This window comes from Eretmochelys imbricata, chromosome 6 (assembly GCF_965152235.1).
Source record: "Eretmochelys imbricata isolate rEreImb1 chromosome 6, rEreImb1.hap1, whole genome shotgun sequence".
Taxonomy (NCBI): domain Eukaryota; kingdom Metazoa; phylum Chordata; order Testudines; family Cheloniidae; genus Eretmochelys; species Eretmochelys imbricata.
Window position 1 is genome coordinate 69,412,196 of NC_135577.1, and position 20,079 is coordinate 69,432,274.

Here is a 20,079-nt window from a genome sequence, read left to right on the forward strand (position 1 = left end):
GCAGTGGCTCCTGGGGGTGGGGTAGGGCAGGGCAGGCGGCTCCGCCGCGTGCTGCCCTCGCCTGTGGCTATCACCCCAGAAGCTCCCATTGGCCATGGTTCTCTGTTCCCAGCCAATAGGAGCTGCGGGGGGGGGGGGGGGAGGAGGAGGGCAGTGCCTGCTGACAAGGACAGCACATGAAGCACTCTGCAGCCCCAGGGACGTGGTGCCGGCTGCAGGGAACCTGCCTTAGCCCCGCTGTGCCACCAGGCTGGCAATCCCGTGGGCCGGACTGAAAGCCCTGACGGGCCAGATCCAGCCTGCAGGCCATAGTTTACCCTCCCTTGTGCTAGAACCTTTCCTTGCTGCTTCCCTCTGCTGGAGCCTTTCACTGAGATGTGTAGCATGCAGCTTGCTTTTGACTGCTGTGCGTAGCTACATATACCCTACATGCTGCCACCAGTGAGGTGCAGCACAGATGTAGCTGGAGGGGCCGGGGGGAGTTGCAGGACACTGCTTTAAATATTAGCAATGGCATCAATTGAAGGAGTAATGTCAGGACTTGGTATCAACTTTACTGCTACCCTGCAAAGAAGATGGCTCCCTTGTAAAGGGTCAGTGCCAAGTTGATGGGAGACACCATCACCACATGGCCTGCAAATCATAACGGCCACACCCTCTCCCTGGCCATAGTAAAACAAGTTCTATTTACAGTATGAAGGTTCCAAATTTGATCACAAGTTTTATTCAACAGTTGTCTTTGGCATACAGTAGAACCTCAGAGTAACACACCACGGGAATGGAGCTTATTCGTAACTCTAAAATGTTTCTAACTCTCAACAAGATGTTATGAGATGCTCCTCAGGGCGGACTGCTCAGAGTGGGAGCTCACAGCTACGCCCGTGAACATCAGTATCTTCACCACCTACCTGTAAGTGGCTGCCCAGCAAATGGGAGTGTGCACAGGCAGCTGGTTCTAGCCCCTGGCTACAAGCGTGATGAATAAGACACCCTGGGACACTGTAGAGTCAGTGGTACATGGTGCAGGCTGTGGCCCTTTAAAACTGAGCTGCTCCTCCAGAGTGCAGTGTGCAGGCAGGAGCTTGGGCTCCAGCAGCAAACACTCCAGGCCAGGTTCCAGCAGGAACTCGGGAAGTTTCTTTCCTGGAGGGGGCAGGAAAGAAACTGTGCTTGTAGCTTACAGGAAAGCTGCAGATCCCAGCACTGCTCCTGCTCTGCCTTCTTGGGGGCTCATAGCTGTGCCAGTGAAACTCAGCAACTTCACCCCCTACCTGTAAGTGGTGCTTCCCACATGGCAAGTAGGTGGTGGGGTGGGATCAGGCAGCCCCGATGCGCCTACCTTTAAGATGCAGTACAGGCACAGTATAGTATGTTGTTTTTTTGTCTCTGCTGCTGCCTGATTGCTTACTTCCGGTTCCACATGGTGTCTGGTTGACCAGTCAGTCCATAACTCTGGTGTTCATATCTTTGAGGTTCTACTGTAGTACCAGTTTCATACTTGTCAAACAGGTGACCTTCACCAGCAAAATGACAGGAGTTAATATATAGCACCATATTTCCATGTAGCTATTCAGAGGTCACATGGCTGTAAGCCAAAGCACAAGAAGCCAAGAAGAACTTAAGGTCTGTAAGTCAGATAAAATAGAACTTAGGTAAGTCACAGCTTCTAGGCCTCCGACAACCCTGTTTAAAACAACTGGGTAAAACCAATACCTCAATGAAAGCTAGATACTGCATCTAGTCTGAGCTTTTTATTATATAAAGCTTGCTTTAAAAAGTGGACATCTAAGCAGTGATGTTGAAAAAAAAAAGAGTTTGGCTTTCCACAAACTTTTCAAAAATAAAATCTGAAACAAATTTGGAACAAAAGTATATTGCTTTGAGTAAAGACAAGCTTATGAATTTTAGAAAGGCATCCACACTTTTTCCATGATTTAGAACACTAGTGTCTAGCAACTTCTGACTTCTACTGTTAGCGAAAACAAATTGAGTTTTCTTCTATGCACCCATTCCAAAGGAAATTGACTGATGTGAATTAACTAAATATTACAGCCATCTTGGGATCACTGCTCATGGTAATCATACAAAGATGCAGAAACCCTGTCTGATGTAGAAGTTTTTAATTTACATTAACCTGCAATACATGGCTGTGCATCTTGCCAAGGCCACTCATGTCTGAGCCATGCACTCAAGCCAGTCTGAAGGAGGAAACAGGAGGTGTATGAAAAGCATTCCCTGGGGTCCACCAGTCTTAGTGGCAGACCAGCAAGGGAAAAAGGGTGGGGAGAGAAACAGGGCCTTCAATCCTGCATTCCCAGTTGGGATGGTCTAGAAGACTCAGTCTATCTTTGAGCCTTCTGACACAGAAGCTCCTAACCCTGGTCGGTAGGAGAGGCATGTGTACTTGTTCCACCTTCAGCAACTTCATGGATTCACTTAATTCAGGGGTCCTTCAGGTAAGGTGAGAGGTTAATGGCTCGATCCAGCCCTTAGAGAAGTATCTTAATTTTAGGGAAATTGGAGGGAAGATGTAACTTTTTTGATATCTTTTTTATATCAATCCAAACTGTGAAAAAAAATTTAGGCTCAGATCCACAGTCCATGCACCAATTCTGACACTGTCCAATACTGGAGAATTGTTACATGTATCTGTGTCATTTTAAATGTGGGGTTTATTTGCTTTTTTCTGAGGTTCTCTTGAATTTCAAGGGGCAGTGTCCAAGGGCTAACAATAGAGCGTCCATTAAACCTTGATGGTCTTCTTTTCAAATAGACCACTAAGAAACATACCCAACTGTATGATGCAGTTTCAACATAAGGGGATTATGGATTGAACTCCAAGCCCTAGCATAGACTCAGACTCTAAGGTCAGAAGGGACTATCATGATAATCTAATCTGACCTCCAGCACATTGCAGGCCACAGAACTACATCAACCCACTCCTGTAATGGACCCCCTAACCTCTGACTGAGTTACTGAAGTCCTCAACTCTTGATTTAAAGACTTCAAGTTACAAAGAATCCACCATTTACACTAGTTTACACCTTCAAGTGATCCCTACTTACATGCAGCAGAGGAAGACAAAAAACTCCCAAGGTATCTGCCAATATGACCTGGGGGAAAATTCCTTCCTAACCCCAAATATGGTGATCAGTTAGACCCTGAGCATATGGGCAAGACCCACCAGCCGAACACCTGGGAAATAAGTCTCTATAGTAACTCAGAGCCCTCCCCATCCAGTGTCCCATCACCAGCCACTGGAGATATTTGCTGCTAGCAGTTGCAGATCAGCTACATGCCATTATAGGCAGTCTCATCATAAACTTATCAAGCTCAGTCTTGAAGCCAGTTAGGTTTTTTGCCCTCACTGCTTCACTCCCCTTGGAAAGCTGTTTTGGAACGTCACTCCTTTAATGGTTAGAAACCTTCATCTAATTCAAGCCTAAACTTGTTGATGGCCAGTTTATATCCATTTGTTCTTGTGTCCACACTGGCGCTTAACTTAAATTCCTCTCCCTCCCTGGTATTTATTCCTCTGATGTATTTATAGAGAGCAATAATATCTCCCCGTAGCCTTCTTTCAGTTAAGCTAAACAATCCAAGCTCTTTGAGTCTCCTCTTATTCCTTGGCTCATCCTAGTAGCCCTTCTCTGCACATTTTTTATATAAAGAAAGGTATTTCTACCAAAAAAAAAACCAACCTATTTATTCCTCCATAAAGAAAGAGATTTCAGCTGTCCTCACTCGAAAATATTAGCCACAGATACTTTAACATAGCAGTTTAAATTAGAAAAAAAAGTCAATATTTGAAGAGTAACTCCCTGAAAACAAAATCCAACTCTCCACAGGGCAAACAGAACATGAATGGAAAGTAATGTATTACCATCAGCAGCTATGGTAAATTTTATGACCTACAAAAAATGTAAAAAAGACTGAATTCTAGTGTCAAGATATTCAAAAAACAAGAAGTTCTAAACATGTAACTAAACAGAAAACACTGTTCACCCATTTCAGCAACAGTTCTCACTTTCTAACAGACATTATCTTGTAGACACATCCCCCTCAAACTCTTGTCACAAGCCTTCCCTGAAGCAAATGGTGTTTGCTGAGACAAAGTAATCTTAAACCAGTGAAGCCAAGAAAGATGAGAAATCTCCTTGACTGCAATAAATATGGTACTTTAGTTATTATTCTGTCTCCCATGTGTAGATCTTTACATTAATATATCTTCCATCATTGCCTGTAACTTCCACTACTCTAAGTTATCCAGGTCACTGGCATTTGGTGCTTATCTCCTGTATATTTCCAACCACTTCAATATTTGTGTCAACTGTAAATTTTATCATAGTTAAATTTATCCAGGGATACATCTAACAATGATCACTCGAGCCTCTAACATAAGCAACTCTGATCACCTACAGGTATTCCGTAGTGGATTTCAAGCTGTGGTCTGCAACAGGGAGTTTGTATAGTCCTCCTGAATTACATAATCAATCTAGAACAACCTCACAATTAAAGATTTCCATACTTAAGAAAAAATGTTGCTAAGGGTAGGTGCGTTCAAACAAGATTTAAATTGGACTGTCAAAGATGACAGTTCAATCAACTTATGAGTCCCCTTCATCCTCTAGCCAAGTCCCTTCTCTCCCCAGACATGCCTCTCACACTATCCCCTCCCTCCCAGAAATGTCCCCCTCCACCATACCATTTGCCCTCCCTCCAGTTCTGCTATTGCTCAGCTAATAATACAGCTTCACAAATTCTTCCTTCCTCACCAGTATCAGAGAACAAGCTATGCCTTGATGCTTGTTCCCCAAATCAGATAAAGGGCTTTTCATGGCAGATAAGAGTTCCCCCTTTTTTCTTGAGTGTAACCAATAAAGGGGTGAGGGAAAAGAAAATGAAGTTATCTGTCAGCCAAGGAGGATAGTTACTGCTGGAGTACAGAGAATGATGACAAAGCCAGGGTCTTACTACATCTTACGATTCTAACATTGCATGTTTGCCTTGTACAATAACTGTCCTTTTGGGGAGAGGCGAGAGAAAAAATGATATCCAATTTGTGAACGAAACTGGAAGAATCTCAGACTGATTCAGCAGTAAGAAACTCCACACCCAACATCTGGCTATGGAATACTTTCATCTCTAATTTTCCCACTTCATACTTCCAGGTTATTAGTAATCAGAAGTTGTTAGCCTCTAATGTCTGTTCAGTGGTCTGTGCTGGTGATTGTCATATTCCTAGGGAAAAAGAAAAAGTATATTTGGCACTGTAAGAAAAAAGACTAAAACATGAAGACTCACCTCAAGAGCTAATTTGCACTGCTTACATTTGAAGAACATTGGCAGGGCAGCATGAGGAAAACACTGCACACTAATTTTTATACTTTCTGCAACTCACATGGTTACTTTGGTTTTATTTTGCTTTTAAAGTAGACTATGCAACACTGATCTGATGAGCCCCACCTGGGGCATCCTCCTGCAGCAGACCATAGCACAATCGTCAGGCCTGTCTCAGTTTCTCCATGAAATCCACCTGCACAAAGGAATATTATATTTCGGTGCAAATTCAAACCCTATATTCATATGGAGTGTCTCAGTTCACGTATCACTCATAGTAAAAACAGCTCCTCTCAAATCCCCAAAGACAGACAAGATTACAACACAGTAGCTCTTCAAACCCTTTCAAAGGTCACCGTTCACAGGTCACCCACCCGTCAAACTTCTTTTAGCCCCTTTCCAGGGCCCTACTCTCCAGGCTGCCTGAGAGCTCCAAGAGTCACTCCTCTCCTGAAGTCTTCTCTCATTGCCCCAAGTCAAGTTCCCTGCCACAGAACTCTCCACAGTACTGCACTCAAGTCAGGCCTCCAGACCTGAGTGCTCCTGCTGCTCAGGGAACATCCCTCCAGACTCGCCCCTTGTTCTGGGCTCGGCTTCCTGCAGCAAGGGGACTTCCCATAGTGTTCCATTCACCAAGGTGTCCCTGCCTGCAAGTCCTACATCTACCCTTGAGCATCAACCCTCTTGTTTTGGAATCAGCTTCTCCTACCTAGGCTGGTTCTTCCCCTCCTTCCTGGGGGCCTCTAAACAAGCTCTCCTCTAACACAGCAAGGGTTCCCCAGCTCTGGCCAGTACCCACTATCGACTTTTTGCTCTTCCCAATGCTCTCTGTACCAGCTCTCTCCCCTCTGCTGCTTCTCCTCCTTAGGCAACTGTGGCCACAACCAATGCTATGGAGAGATTTAAAAAAAATATATTTTAAATAAAGTAGTTTTAATTCCTCTAATGTTAGGAAATCTAAGATTATTTCTCTTAGACAGTTTTGTACTTCCTCCACTCCATTTTTGGCAGGTACTTATTTTGAGCCCTGTGGATCTCTCTACACTGCAATAAGACACGCTGCGAGGGTTCCAGAGCCAGGCTCCAGCTCAAGCCCAGACATCTACACTGCAATTTTATAGCCCTGCAGCAGCCGGAGCCAAAGACAGGTGACATGGGCCAGCCATGGATGTTTTATTGCAGTGTACACGTATCCTGTATTTTCTAAAAGCACGAGAGTATTTCCTTGTTTGTGTACTTCTGTAGTTATCAGCAGGACCCATCTCAGCTCTAGGAAGCACTCTTGTTGTTCTCCATCTATTTTTAGTATCATATTGATTGAGATTCAGGTGCTAAGAACACTAGTACCCCAATGATCAGGAAGAGATCCCAACACAAACCCTTAAAGTTCTCTCCACTTCCTTCTACTTTACAGAAAGTCACAAAAATCATTTTGACTTTAATAGATACCAAATGTTGTACTAGTTCTAATCTTATTCTTTAATCCAACAGGATTGCTGGAGATATTTGCTTTGTAACATCGAACCAGTTTCCTTACTTTTTCGACTGCAGGTAGAGTCCCAAGAACCGCAAGGCCATTTAGCGCTACCCGTTCCCTCAGGTTAACAACCTAGTGTGTTAGAAAGTCAAGTAGCTTTAAATGCATTAGCCACATAACATAGCAAATTTTAATAGAAGTCATTCATTTGCACAATTTATAGTTTAAGAGTGACGTGCATTTAATAAGCATCACATCCAGTTAGAATGATGGGGGTGGGGGGGGAAGATGTGGGGAATCAAATTTAATTTCCCCTCATGTAGCCAGATCTGTTCAATTTAAAGATTTCTGAAATAACAAGGAAATAAAATATTTCTGAACATCAAGACTGACCGACCAACAATACAAAGCAAATAGCTCATCACTATTAACAAATCATGGTGCAAGTTTTCAGATCTTTAATGTCTCAACCTGGTAAATTACCTCATAACTCAGCTCATTATCTAGATTAAAAAAATTACAACACAATTCATTTTAAGTCTACAGGCAGTTCCTTTTTCCAGTAATTGTCCCCAGTCTAGCACTTGCTTTTTCCTCCTAAATATTACATTTGTTAAAGCGTCTCATTCACTAAGTTAGTAGGATTTCCCCTCTTTTGATTGTTGTACTCTCATGCCTTCCACAAAAGGGGTGGGGGGTGGGGGGAAGACTACATTCCATATAATATGGAAAGGATTTAGACTATACCTGTGTTTCTCAGCTGGTGTGTTGTGACCCTCCACCCCTTCTCCAGAAAGGGGACAGGGGAGATCACAAAAGACAGTCAGAGGGTTGTGAGGCATTGAAATTTTTATTATAGTTCTCAAGCAGTGAAAACAAGATTTCCAGAATAATTTCAGGGCAGTGAACCTAAATCTTCTGTGTTTGTGAGGTCAAATGCAGTGACAGTTGTATTATATAGGCTTATTGTTACTTATGGTTTTTTTTTTTACTTTTATAATGGGGGGGTCCACAAAATTGTGTGTCTGAATAAAAAAAGGCACTAGCTTGAGAAGTACTGGACTATACAAAAGTCTAATGTAGTACAATAGTTGATATCTTTGATCACTGAATACTCCTGTCTCTCCACAAGAAGCTGGTGGGATGAATAAAAATATACTGAAATAGTTTATATCCTTCCTCTCAGAAGAGACCCAGAGGGCAACTATTCCTCCACTGACAAACCCTCATCTGCAGAGTCCTACAAGGGTGAGTCCTGCCCCGCATACCATTCAACATATCTAAGAAGCTGCTGGGAGGCCTGATGAAGCAACCCAGGTTGAAGTGCCAGCACCACATGGATGTAGAGCTGGTCACCATCTAACAATCACCACCACTACACAGCTACTGCCATGTTTTGCCAAAACCAACATTTGGCTAGAGAGCAGTTGGCTAAAGCTTTACCCTAAGATGGCAGAGAATGCTGTTATGAAGTGAGAAATGCTTCACAGAACTTGCTTCTTCTATAACATCTCCCCATTATAATGGGCATCTGTACAGAGATCAATAAGTCAGTCTGTGACAAATACCCACTTCTATCTGCAAGTGATCACCCAATTATTTCAGAAGAGTCACCAAAGAGCCATTATTGTTAGTGAAAAGCTCCTGTGCACCAGAAATACTGGGACATCAAGTAGGGGAATCACAAGTAAAAGCAGAGACATAGTATTCCAGCAATAGTCTCTCTGTTGCTCTAAACACAGATAATACCATGTCCAGTTTTCAAGATGTGAAATTGAAAAGGGTTCAGCAGAGAGCCAGAAGAATATTCAAGGTCTGGAAAATGTGCCTTACAGCAAGAGATTAAAGAAGCTTAGTTTATTTAGTCTATCCAAGAGAAGATAAAGATAGATAAGACTTGGTCATGGTTTGTAAATACCTGCATAGGAAGATTTTTCTGAGAGAGCGCTCTTTGAATTTAGTATACAAAGGCATAACAAGTTAAAGATAGACAAATTCAGACTAGAAATAAATCAGAACTTTAAGACAATGAGGGTAATTAACAATCAGAGCAGATTACTTAAGCATTTAGTTCTCCATCACTGGGAGTCTTTACATTAAAAGTGGGTCTGTACCTAAAAAATATGCTTCGTTTAAACCAGACATCATGGATTTGACTCAAGGATCACTGGGTGAAGTACTACTACCTATGTCCTTCCGATCATAATAGACCCTTCTGGCCTTAAAGTCTATAAATCCAGTCAATGTTTTCTATGGGATCTTTCCATTAGATTAATGGCAGATGTTACTTATGACAATATAAGGTAAGAAATTCTTAGTGGGATAATACTATTGACTGTGTCCCTTTGGACATTAATTTTACGTCTAGACAGAGAAAAATTCTATGGAGCACAAAACTGCCGAACTATGGTAATGATACTAAATAGGCGTATGTGGCCCTGTCCCTTAATCAAGGGAATTAAAAGTTTTCCCAGAGTATAGGTTTAAGGATATCATGTGTTGCAGAATAAAATGTTTGTGTTGAATTATTGCATTAAACCTTGTCAGGTGACTATACAAATAACTAACCTGATTTATCCTTTGTTTAATCTGGTGTGTTTACCAGTAAAAGTGAATAAGATTTACAAAACTCTCCTCAAAAGAAACTCCTTCACTAGCTCATTGATTTCTTGTGAAATTCTGTGCAAGCACCAGTGAAGAACGCGAGTACACACAATCACACTTGACTAAAAACAGGGAACACCAAACCGTAGGCTGCTTACAGGAGCATCTACAGGTATGAGATATTTCCAAAGAAAGAAAGGCAGGAAATAAGAGACAAACATGATTGTTTCAGCAACAAAGTGGGACTCCTGAGCTGTAATCTCAGCTCTGACAGTGACTTTCTGTGTGGCCTCACTCATGTCATAACTATTCTGTGCCTCAGTTATCACAACTGAAAGAGAGAGACAATGGCTACCCCAAAGGAACGCAGGGATTTAATATACGGATGTTTGCACAGAGATTAGAGATAAAAAGTGATGAGCAGTACTATCATAAATTTGAAATTAGGTGATTTAGAAGACAAAAACAGCTGGCTTAGGACTACTACATCTTTTACATGAAAGAGTGCATGGAAGAAACGCATGTGCTTTTTTAAATCCCTTCATTAGTTGAAAGGAGAAGAAGCCTACTTATGTTATAGGCACAGCAGATTCCTGCTGCAGGACACTATGAAGTGTCAGCACCAGAACCTCCTCCCTCCCCTTCCCATATTCCCCTCCCCTCAAAGTCTGTCTCATATCCAAACAAGCAAAGCAACTGTGGGGGGAGAGGGGGAGAACAAAAAAAACAAAAAAACAAAAAACCAAAGATACCATTCTGCACCCTTCCTGGCTTCTCTTATCAACTTCCTGAACACATTGTAAAGATGACATGGCATTACCAGTGCCTGTTCTTCCAGCTGTCTCTTCTTGTAGTATGTTCAGCTTTTTATTTGTCCAAGCAAAGCCAGCTTGTTGCCTCTGGGAAAACCCCATGACCAGTGTATAAGAGCCCTCCCACGATTGGCTGGAAGACCATCTATTATACACAAATTTAACACCTTACTGTACAGTCAGTTGCTGTCCCAAATGTGCCTAGACTTACAGAAGGGTGAGGTACTCAAAGGGATGAATTTCCAGATCAGTACCGGGCCTCTCTCAGAATCCACTTGCCAGACACTGATAAGCCAAAAAGAGCCCCCTCATCAGCACTGGGGACAGCCCACTTCTTTGTCCCCTGAAGAGCCTTCCTAGAGCAGCCACTCTAACCCCTGAAAGAAAAGGAGTACTTGTGGCACCTTAGCGACTAACCAATTTATAATACAGACTAACACGGCTGTTACTCTGAAATCTAACCCCTGAAGCGTTGTGAGGAGCAGAATAGATGTACAACATGTTTCTTCCAGCTGAATACTGAACTAATATCCCAATAGGATTATCAGTGGGCATCATATTGCTGAAGGCATGATATTATGTGTAATCTGCAAAATTAAGGAATATGCTCACTCAGATTCATGAGGTAGACAATGTCACTTTTCATGACAGAACGGGTGTTAAACCCTCGTGTACTCGACTTACCCAGCCCCACGTAAATACATTACACCTTCCTAAATTTCCCTTGCAAATTCTACTTGATAGATTATTCGTTTGGCTATACTTCTGCTGTCTGTTATTAAACAGTAATTGTGTTCCATCCCAGATGAGGCTACGGCAGATGGGTGAAGTGATCCAGTATTCTTTATGTACCTCTCAGACAATCCTACATGGCTCAGATAACTAAAAGTTTATAAAGCACCTCAAGACATTTGGATAAGAACTAGGGAAGAGTTGTTAAATATCTATGAAGCTTACTGGGGGTTGCTGCCTTGTCAGTTTGCTGACAGGGAAGCAGGACCTACCAGTTTTATGTTCTAAACCACTAAAAATAGAAATTTTATTTCTTTTAAAACTACCTGATAGCATTTCTTAGGTACTGTGAGTTCATACAGAAAGCAAACAGGATCCCTCCCTTATAAAGGCCAGGGAGAAAGAATATCAAATTAGATGTTTAAAATCTAACATAGTACAAGATTCATGCCATTTATCATATGCTCCAGATCTGCACAAAGGTTTGATAAACCAACAATATAAGCATGGTTTGCATGTGCTGCAAAGGCAATGAGTAGCATAAGGGTTCCACATCCCTAAGAACCTTTCTTTCAGCCATCACCTAGTATAAAGACTTTCCCAAACTCTTTCTGCAGAGATGAGGAGGCTCTATAAGGATAAAGAAACAAATTGCTCTTCTAAAAGCATCTTGAAGAGGGCAGCTAACATTCTTCAGTGCGAAGTGCCAATGGTTAGGAACCATTACAAAAAGGGATAAACAACACAGAAAATACCACAATGCCTCTATATAAATCCATGGTATGCCCACATCTTGAATATTGCATGCAGATCTCGTCACCCCATCTCAAAAAAAGATATAGTAGAACTGGAAAAGGTACAGAGAAGGGCAACAAAATGATTAGGGGGATGGAACAGCTTCCATATGAGGCTAGATTAAAAAGACTTAGAAAAGAGATGACAAAGGGGGATAATGATAGCAGTCTATAAAATCTTGACTGGTGTGGACAACAGGGATAAGGAAATGTATTTACTCCTTCACATAACACAAGAACTAAGGGAAACCCAATGAAATTAATAGGCAGCAGGTTTTCAATGAACAAAAGGAAGTACTTCCTCACACAACACACAGTTAACGTGTGGCACCCTCTTGCCAAGGGATGTTGTGAAGGCCAAAACCGTATTAAAAACAAAAAAAACCCTATAAGTTCAAGCAGGATAGGTCCATCAATGGCTGTTAGCCAGGATCGTCAGGGATGTAATAACATGCTCCAAGTATCCCTAGTCTCTGTTTACCAGAAGGTGGGAATGGACGACAGGGTATGGATCACTTGACGATTACCTCTTCTGTTCATTCCCTCTGAAGCACAGGGCATTGGTCACTGCTGGAAGACAGGATACTGAGCCAGATGGACCACTGGTCTGACCCAGTATCGCCGTTCTTATGTTGCGGGCCATTCTTATTTCTAATGCTTAAAACACTTATATTTTCTTCTCTGTCTAGGTACATATCTGCCACCCAGCATCAATTCCTGGAGCTCAGCAGTTCTCTCTTACACATGCTAAACAGCACTCCCTGAATGCATTATAAAGGACACATTTTAAACCAATGTATCAGGAGATAATAAGCACATGACCACTGTTCCCTCTAAGCTGTGCACACGCACACAGATCCTAAACCATGGGCACCCAGCAAAACACCGCATGCACAAAAGTTTGCACAGAAGCACAACAATTTGCACAGAAGAAATTTTTTGCACACACGGCCCATCAAAGATTGTACAAAGATAGAGGGAACATTGTACATGAGTGAACACACACACACACAGCTAAGTCACCACGGTGACTAGAACTGGAGATGTCGCCAATTCCCCACTACCTTTGTTGCTAGTAACTGGCGAAGCCTTTTAGCACAGCTGGCGCCTCCCCAGGAGAGGGCAGTACTCTCACAGCTCCGCAGGACGGGGAGAGCCTCCACGCCTGATCACTGGGCAGGAGCTCAGGACTCTGAAATCCATTCCCGGGAACTCACCGCCCCATCCCCAGCTCCCGTTCCGGCCTCACGCCTGGGGCCCGCACTAAGGCCAGGCTCATGGGCAGAGGGAGCCAGCCCATGCCTCGGGGAGCGAGCCCCTGCGTGGGGCAGCCCAGAGTGTTCTCCAGCCCAGCCCAGCGCACCAGACCGGACTCCGCCCTGCTCCCACCCCACCTCGAGCGGGACAACACGGGCTGCCCCGCTCCCCGCAAAGACGGGGCGCCACACCCAGAGATTTCCGCCTCCTCCCACCTGCAGGCGCCGCCACCGCGCTCGAGTCCAGACTGCGAGCAGAGCCGTCGCTTTAATACCCCATCCCGAGTCTCCCCGCACCACAGACACCTGCCCGGCAAGCAGAGCCACCAACCCCACCGGAAGCGGAAACCAGCGCCGCCCACCTGACAACACAGCGGGGGAGAGTCACTTTCAACATGGCGGAGAGAAAGGCACCTCGTCGGCCACACCCAGCATGGCGGCTGGCCCCATTCTCGCGAATCACCACCCAGCAGCGCGTAGAGAGAGCGAGAGATTGGCTAGAGCCGCGCGGTAACGAAATCGCCATTTCCCAGAATGCAAGGCGTTTGCTGTGCTCGTTGATTGGCTGCGGGAACGCACGCTCCTCTTGTTCTGCGCCGCGGTTCCCGCTCGTGTCGCGAGCGCGACTCGTCGTCGCTGTTTTCCTGTGGGAGCCGCGGCGGGCCGCGGGTAGGTGGTGGGGCCTGCTCGGTCCGAGCCGCGTGATGGGCGGCGGGGCTGCTGCGCTGTTGTGGAACCAGGAGGACGCGGCCTGTGAGTACGGGGCTCTGTCGGCCTCCTCGCGGCTGTGTGGCGGGCAGGGGCTCGGCGGCTGCAGGTGCTGCTCCGTCGGAGGGGCTGGGATCATTAATGGCTCAGGAGTGTGGGGGCGGGTTATGGAGATCCGGGAGGCTGCTGGGAACGTCGGGGGAGACAGGTATAGGAGGTGGCAGTGGGCTCCGTGGCGGTGGGAAGGCGGACGGGCGGGACGGCTCTTACACCGTAGAGAGAGAGCGAGTGCGTCTTCTTCCTAGCGCCGAGCCTCTTGATCTTTTGCCACTGGGTTGAGTAGAATTTCTCTTGTTTTAAAGCAAACGCCCATTTATAGATCTTTAACTCCTCACTGAGAGCCACGCTGGGTGCTAAACTCTGCCCCTAGGAGCCGCCCCGCTTTGTGCCCATCCTCGCTCACTCCGTCACTCAGGTATATTAAGTTAAAGTAGGCACACATCTGAAAACAGGTGTGAACTTGCATCTAAATATGTCCAGTGGGTGAGCTCATTAGTGTGCAAATGTTAATTTGTTCTTGTAACATGCCAAAATATCATCAGGATGCATTTTGGAAGATGATGCATTTTAAAGTAAGCACTTATGCTTAAGAGCATGTTAACCCACAAAAATTTCCCTTTTTTTTTTTTTACATGTTACATGAACTCTTCTCTTTTGATTTCTGTTATGAACCCTTCAGCATATTTCTGAATTTCAGCTTCACACTTTTACCCACAGTTCATATGTTTTTGATCAATCTTTTAAGTGTAGTTTTGAAAAAAATCATAACTGACTTCATTTATTCTCTAGCTAATTGGCTCCTTTTGTTCCTTGAATTTTTTTATTTTACATGAGATACTGTTTCTTTCAGAGGAGGTCTAGGATTTGTGGTCTTCATGGACCAGATATGTTCTGAGGAATGGCTTGAAGGAGAAGGGGATTGAGGTGTGATGCATGATGTTCAGAAGTGGATTCTGGGCCCCTGTTTTTGGACCTTCCTGATAATGTCTATCATTCCTCCATTCGCTGCTCGGTTGAGTCCCTCCTCTAAATATCAACACAGATAAATTCTTAGGGTATGCCTGTACTGCAAAAAGAAAATAAATAAATCCCAAACCCTGTGGCAGTGAGTCTCAGAGCCTGGGTCAACTGACTCAGGTGAGCTCTATGCATCTAAGACAGGGGTGGGCAAACTACGGCCCATGGACTGGATCCAGCCCCCCAGCCATTTTAATCCAGTCCTCAAACTCCAGCTGGGGAGCGGAGTCTGGGGCTTACTCTGCTCCGGTGCTCCAGCTGGGGAGCAGGATCAGGGGCTGCTCCCCACGGCTTCCGGAAACAGCGACATGGCCCCTTTCTGGCTCCTACGCTTAGGGGCAGCTAGGGAGCGCCGATCTGCACGCTGCCCTTGCCCCAAGTGCTGGCCCCACAGCTCCCACTGGTCAGGAACTGCAGCCAGTGGGAGCTGCAGGGGCGGTGCCTGAAGATGGGGCAGCATGTGGAGCTGCCTGGCCATGCCTCCACATAGGAGCCAGACAAGGGACGTGCCACTGCTTCTGGGAGCTGCTTGAGGTAAGCGCAGCCCAGAGCTTGCACCCCTGAGCCTCTCCCTGCACCCCAACCCCATGCCCCAGCCCTGATCGTCCTCCTGCACCCTGAACAAACTTCTCATTTCTGGCCCCACCCCGGAGCTCACACCCCCAACCAGAGCCCTCGCCCCCTCCCACATCCCAACCCCAATTTTGTGAGTATTCATGGCATGACATACAGTTTCTATTCCCAGATGTGGCCCTTGGGCCAAAAAGTTTGCCCACTCCTGGTCTAAGGCCTCGTCTACACTACAATGTTTTGTTAGCAAAAGTTATGCTGCTTTAATTAAATCCACTGTTACATATCCACACTAGCTCCTTGTGTCAGCAGAGTGCATCCACACGAACAGCTCTTGCATTGACAGAGCAGTGCACTGTGGTAGCTATCCCACTGTGCAACTGGCTGCAGGGTGCTTTGAGAAGGGTTTGCAATGCCTCATGGGGCAGGTTTCTCAATCCTACCTTCCAGGGGCATTTTAGTAGATTGTCAGCGCTTTTTCAGCTGAAGGGTAGGGTGGGGGTAAGGAGAGGAGAACAGTGTGTCTGGGGTGGGGGATTCAGCAGGCTGGCAGACCTATCCTGAGGCATGGGGAGGGGGACCTCCCCCCCTGGCCACGTCAGCCCCTGACTACTCAGCACAGCAGTCTCTTCTGAAGCAACCCACTCTGCCTGCCTGTCTGGTTCTGTGATTCCCACAGTCTCCTCAGCTGCCAGGATTAGCATCCTGAGCAGCTCTGAGTTCTCCACGCTGAGGAATGTCAAAGCAGTACAGCAGTCCCCCTCCCCTTCCTTCCTGACACTGTGTTCCTAGTGCAGGTAAGAACAGGAGTATTCTACTTTAATGATTTGCTCTTTGATCCCCAAACAGAAGCAGCATACTCAGCTGTCAGATACTTCCTAGAGCTTTGAAAGGCAAGGCGCACATGCCTGCAGAGCATGCAGAGATCAAAACAGTGAGCAGAGCAGTCACAGGAGGCATTGTGGGATATTGGTGGAAGCCAGTTATGTCAACGAAACAGAGTCCACACTGAGGCTTTGTCACTTTGCCATAAAAAGTTGCCTCTTGTTAGGTGGTTTTATTTTGTCTGCAAAACAGCAGAGTTTTGCTGCCAGAAGTAGCTTTGTAGTGCGTAGACCTCCCCTGTTTTGTCGGCATAAGGCAGCTTTTGCTGACAAAATTTTGTAGTGTAGACAAGTCCTAAAAGTAGCAGTGTTGACGTTCTTGCTTGCACTGGAGTGTGGGCTTTGGGCTTTAGCCCCAGCAGGAACTCCTACACAGCTAAGTTTAGCTCCATAATGCAAGCCCAAGTCAATTGACCTGGGCTCTGAGACTTGCTGATTTGGGATATTTTTTTTTAATTTATTTATTATTTTTTTTGCAATGTAGGTGTACCCTTAGATCCCTGTCCTGTAAACACTGAGTTGATCACAATATTGTATTTATATATTTACAATTTTTAAGCAAGTTTGAAGCCTACCAGTGCCATCAATCATTACTACAAAATAAAATTAACAGTATGATCCAGTCACAGTGCATTGTTTCTTTACTGTTGTTGATGGTCCTGCTGTTTCAGCCTCTGCTTTGCATTCAGTTTGTTTAGCGTGTTTCATGTGTTATACAATTGTCTGATTTTGAATGTAATCTACAGACTTGCTGCATACAGTACAAAACAGCACACTACCATCAGCGTGCACTTTGTCCTTGCCAAACTCAGTCTTTAGGGGTGATTTTTCATAACTTGCATTACTCATGTCTGTAGGCTGAAGTGAAATTTGAGATGCATTAAAATATGAACCCCTATATGCCATTGAGTAACCAGAAGCAATTTATTGGCGTATGGTTAGCTGTGTAAATTTAAAGCACATTCAGAAATCAACCCCAGGAGTTGGAGGTTGTGTACATTGAATAAGCGAAACTTGTATTTTCAGTAAACTTTAGTTAATGTTTTTATTTTTCCACAAAATTTAAAATTTTTTTTTAAACAGAGAAATGCAAATTCCTCTTTTTTTCCCATGGCAAATGGATTTCTAGGTTGCCTGCACATCACAAATGTGCCTCAACTCTGAACTGGAAGGATTATGAGAGGGTAACTCAGTTTTCATGGCCACTCTGCTGAAACTGCTAACAAGGGTGAAAGACAACTACTTTAAGCATTGGCATATGTGTCCCTCCGCCCCCTTCAATATAGACTAATGTCACATGTTTGATTTCATTAATAAGAGGTGTTCCAGTCTCATACTTCCAGTTCAGAGGCCAAGAATGAATCAAACCAGTGGCTGGCTGTAAACTAATGGTATCTTAATATCTGAATCACTGTGAGCAAAATATATTTCACTTTATAGTCAATATTTCTCTTATGAGGCCACCAGACTATCTTAATTTATATGACTCCCATATCCATCACTGAGAATAACACTTAGCACTTATGTATTGCTTTTCATATTCAAAGTGCTATACAAATGTTGATCTTAATTTATCTGCTCTGTAGGAATGTTGTAATCTTCATTTAACAGATTGGTAAAGTGAGTCAATTTATCTTGGTCTTACGTTTTATTAAAGTTTGTCTTTGCAAAATCGAATATTTGGGACAAATTTAAATTCATAAAAGTCTCTTTTAGCATCAAGTAGTTGGAAGCTTCTATGATTAATTCTGCCACCAGGTGGTGATACAGGGTTTTTCTTTCTTTTTTTTATAATCAGTTTTAGCAGGGCAACAGGAAAATTATAGAAGAAAATATTGTATGTTGCAAGGAATTTCTCAATTTTGTAGAAGTTTTCACCCCTTGTATGTTGTAACTGATTTTTCCATTAAATTTTACTAATTTTTTCTTCCAAATTCAAGATCCCTCTTCAATAAACAGCTATTGCTAGGAACAGATCAGAAGAAATCCTGTTTAAAGGTTTTCTTGAAAACTGGTGTTGAAAGATGGTTTAACTTCTCGCATAGATGAGAAACATTTTTCAGATGTAGTGGAAAGTGTGATAGACATGAGATGTCTAGCATATTGCACCAAGCTTCTGTCACACTTTCTTGCTTTTGTTTTCTTTTGATGTTGGAAAATGTCTGTCCCATCCACTTTAGTTGTTAAGATGTTCTCAGTTTTAGTTGAGGGAAAGTCATAGGGACCCATTGCCAGTAACTAATGGCTGTTAACTTTTGTGTTGCAACTTCTGGGATCTTGAAGTATATCTGTACTAAATAAGGGAAACCCTTGCACAAGCACCCATAGCATGAAATGGTTACCTGGCTCTTTTCCTTGCAGTGGAATAGTGTATCTAAACCCCAGTTCAACAAGGTACTTAAGCATGTGTTTAACTCTAACTTGAGTGCCTGGAAAAGCTGGTGTGGATGGATGCGTGTTACACCATTTTGCCCACTATAATGCAGCCTTCATGTGTGACTGAACGGCTAACTGAAATCCTCATAATAAGGACTGGCAGACCTCTTTCCAGAAGCATCAAACTCCCCAATATTAGTTTTCACAGATGGTCACATATTGAAAAACACATTATCAAATGCCAACATATGCCAGCATGCACTCAACTTGCTATAATCAGTCTAACTTATAGGTGAATATCAGTTATCTTATAAAACAATAGTTACCCAAAACAACTTGAGCATCTTGGTTTTTGGTGCTTGTTGTTTCATGAGTTATACAGTTGTGATATGTGCAAAGAAATTAAAATGTTACGTGTGTGTATATATACTAGAGGAAGGATGGGATGCTAATAATTAGTTGGCTAGCCTAGAACTCGGAATGCCTAGAACTCAGGATACCTGGATTTATTTCCCTGCTCCACAATAGGCTTCCTTTGTGACTTTGGGCAAATCACTTAATCTGTGTGCCTCAGTTCTTAAGTAGTAAAATGGGTATAATAGTTCCTCCCTACAAGGGGTTTTGTAAGGATAAATATATTACAAAAAAAAATTAAGGCTTGGATGGTAAGGGTGAAACGTCTTAACACTTTAACACTGAAGTTATTAAACTTTTACATCCACCTCTGACAAAAATATATTCACTTTTCTTTTGTCCGTTACTTTTGAATCAGGGCTTCAAAAAATCTAAATTTGTAATCTGGTTCCACAGCAACCTGGGCAAAAGTGTATATTTAGAGGACGCTTCTTTAAGGTTAAGTGAAAAAATGGATGCATAGCTTTTGTTGTCCCGTTGCAGGTTTCAGATTTTGAGTCCCTAGGAATTAATTTTTTTATTTTTTTTTCTGAAAGAGAGCTTTGCTGTAAAAGGAAAAACTGCTCTATGCAGAGTTTCAGAGCTGAATTGGTGAAGAGCACAATCTACAATACTTAAATAATTGGTATTATTAAACAGACATGTTGGTTAAAATATTGTTAGATAAGCAAGACAATTTATGCTAGTAACAGTTTAGATGACAAACCGAAAACTTTGAAACTCTCATTTACATTCTGTTATGCTATCTGTTTTCGTTTTGCATTTCAGAGGGCTTGGAGAATGAAAATAAAATGATCAGTTTCAATTTTGTATAGCTGTTTTAACTTTTTGGTTCTCATTTGTTTTGTTTAGCACTTTGAATAAGCAGACTGTGTAGTTCAGTGTTGATGCTGCATACCCTGCAGGGGAATATTTAAATACAAACAGCCATCTTCCTTAAGTTAAAACAAAAAAAAAAGCCTACCTCTATTAATATTAAGCATCATAAATTCTTAATTATAGGGACCTGAATTTTGGGCCTAAGGTGCCCAGCAA

At 43.5% G+C, this 20,079-nt stretch overlaps 2 protein-coding genes across 8 annotated transcripts in view; one reads left to right on the forward strand and one right to left on the reverse strand.

Moving 5' to 3' along the window:
- The window catches only part of SNAP23 (synaptosome associated protein 23), a 39,333-nt gene extending 25,938 nt beyond the window's left edge, over positions 1-13,395 (reverse strand). Inside the window, exons 1-2 of one of the 5 annotated variants that reach the window (XM_077818818.1) lie at positions 13,232-13,340; positions 5,166-5,241 (exon numbers count right to left, since the gene is read on the reverse strand). The gene's annotated coding sequence lies outside the window, so the exon portion shown is untranslated. The other 4 variants (XM_077818821.1, XM_077818816.1, XM_077818819.1 and 1 more) reach the window with 4 other exon arrangements.
- A 194-nt stretch (positions 13,396-13,589) lies between these two features.
- ZNF106 (zinc finger protein 106) overlaps positions 13,590-20,079 on the forward strand; it is a 78,616-nt gene continuing 72,126 nt past the window's right edge. For all 3 annotated transcript variants that reach the window (XM_077818825.1, XM_077818822.1, XM_077818823.1), the window contains exon 1: positions 13,590-13,768. The gene's annotated coding sequence lies outside the window, so the exon portion shown is untranslated. The remainder of the gene's footprint in view (positions 13,769-20,079) is intronic.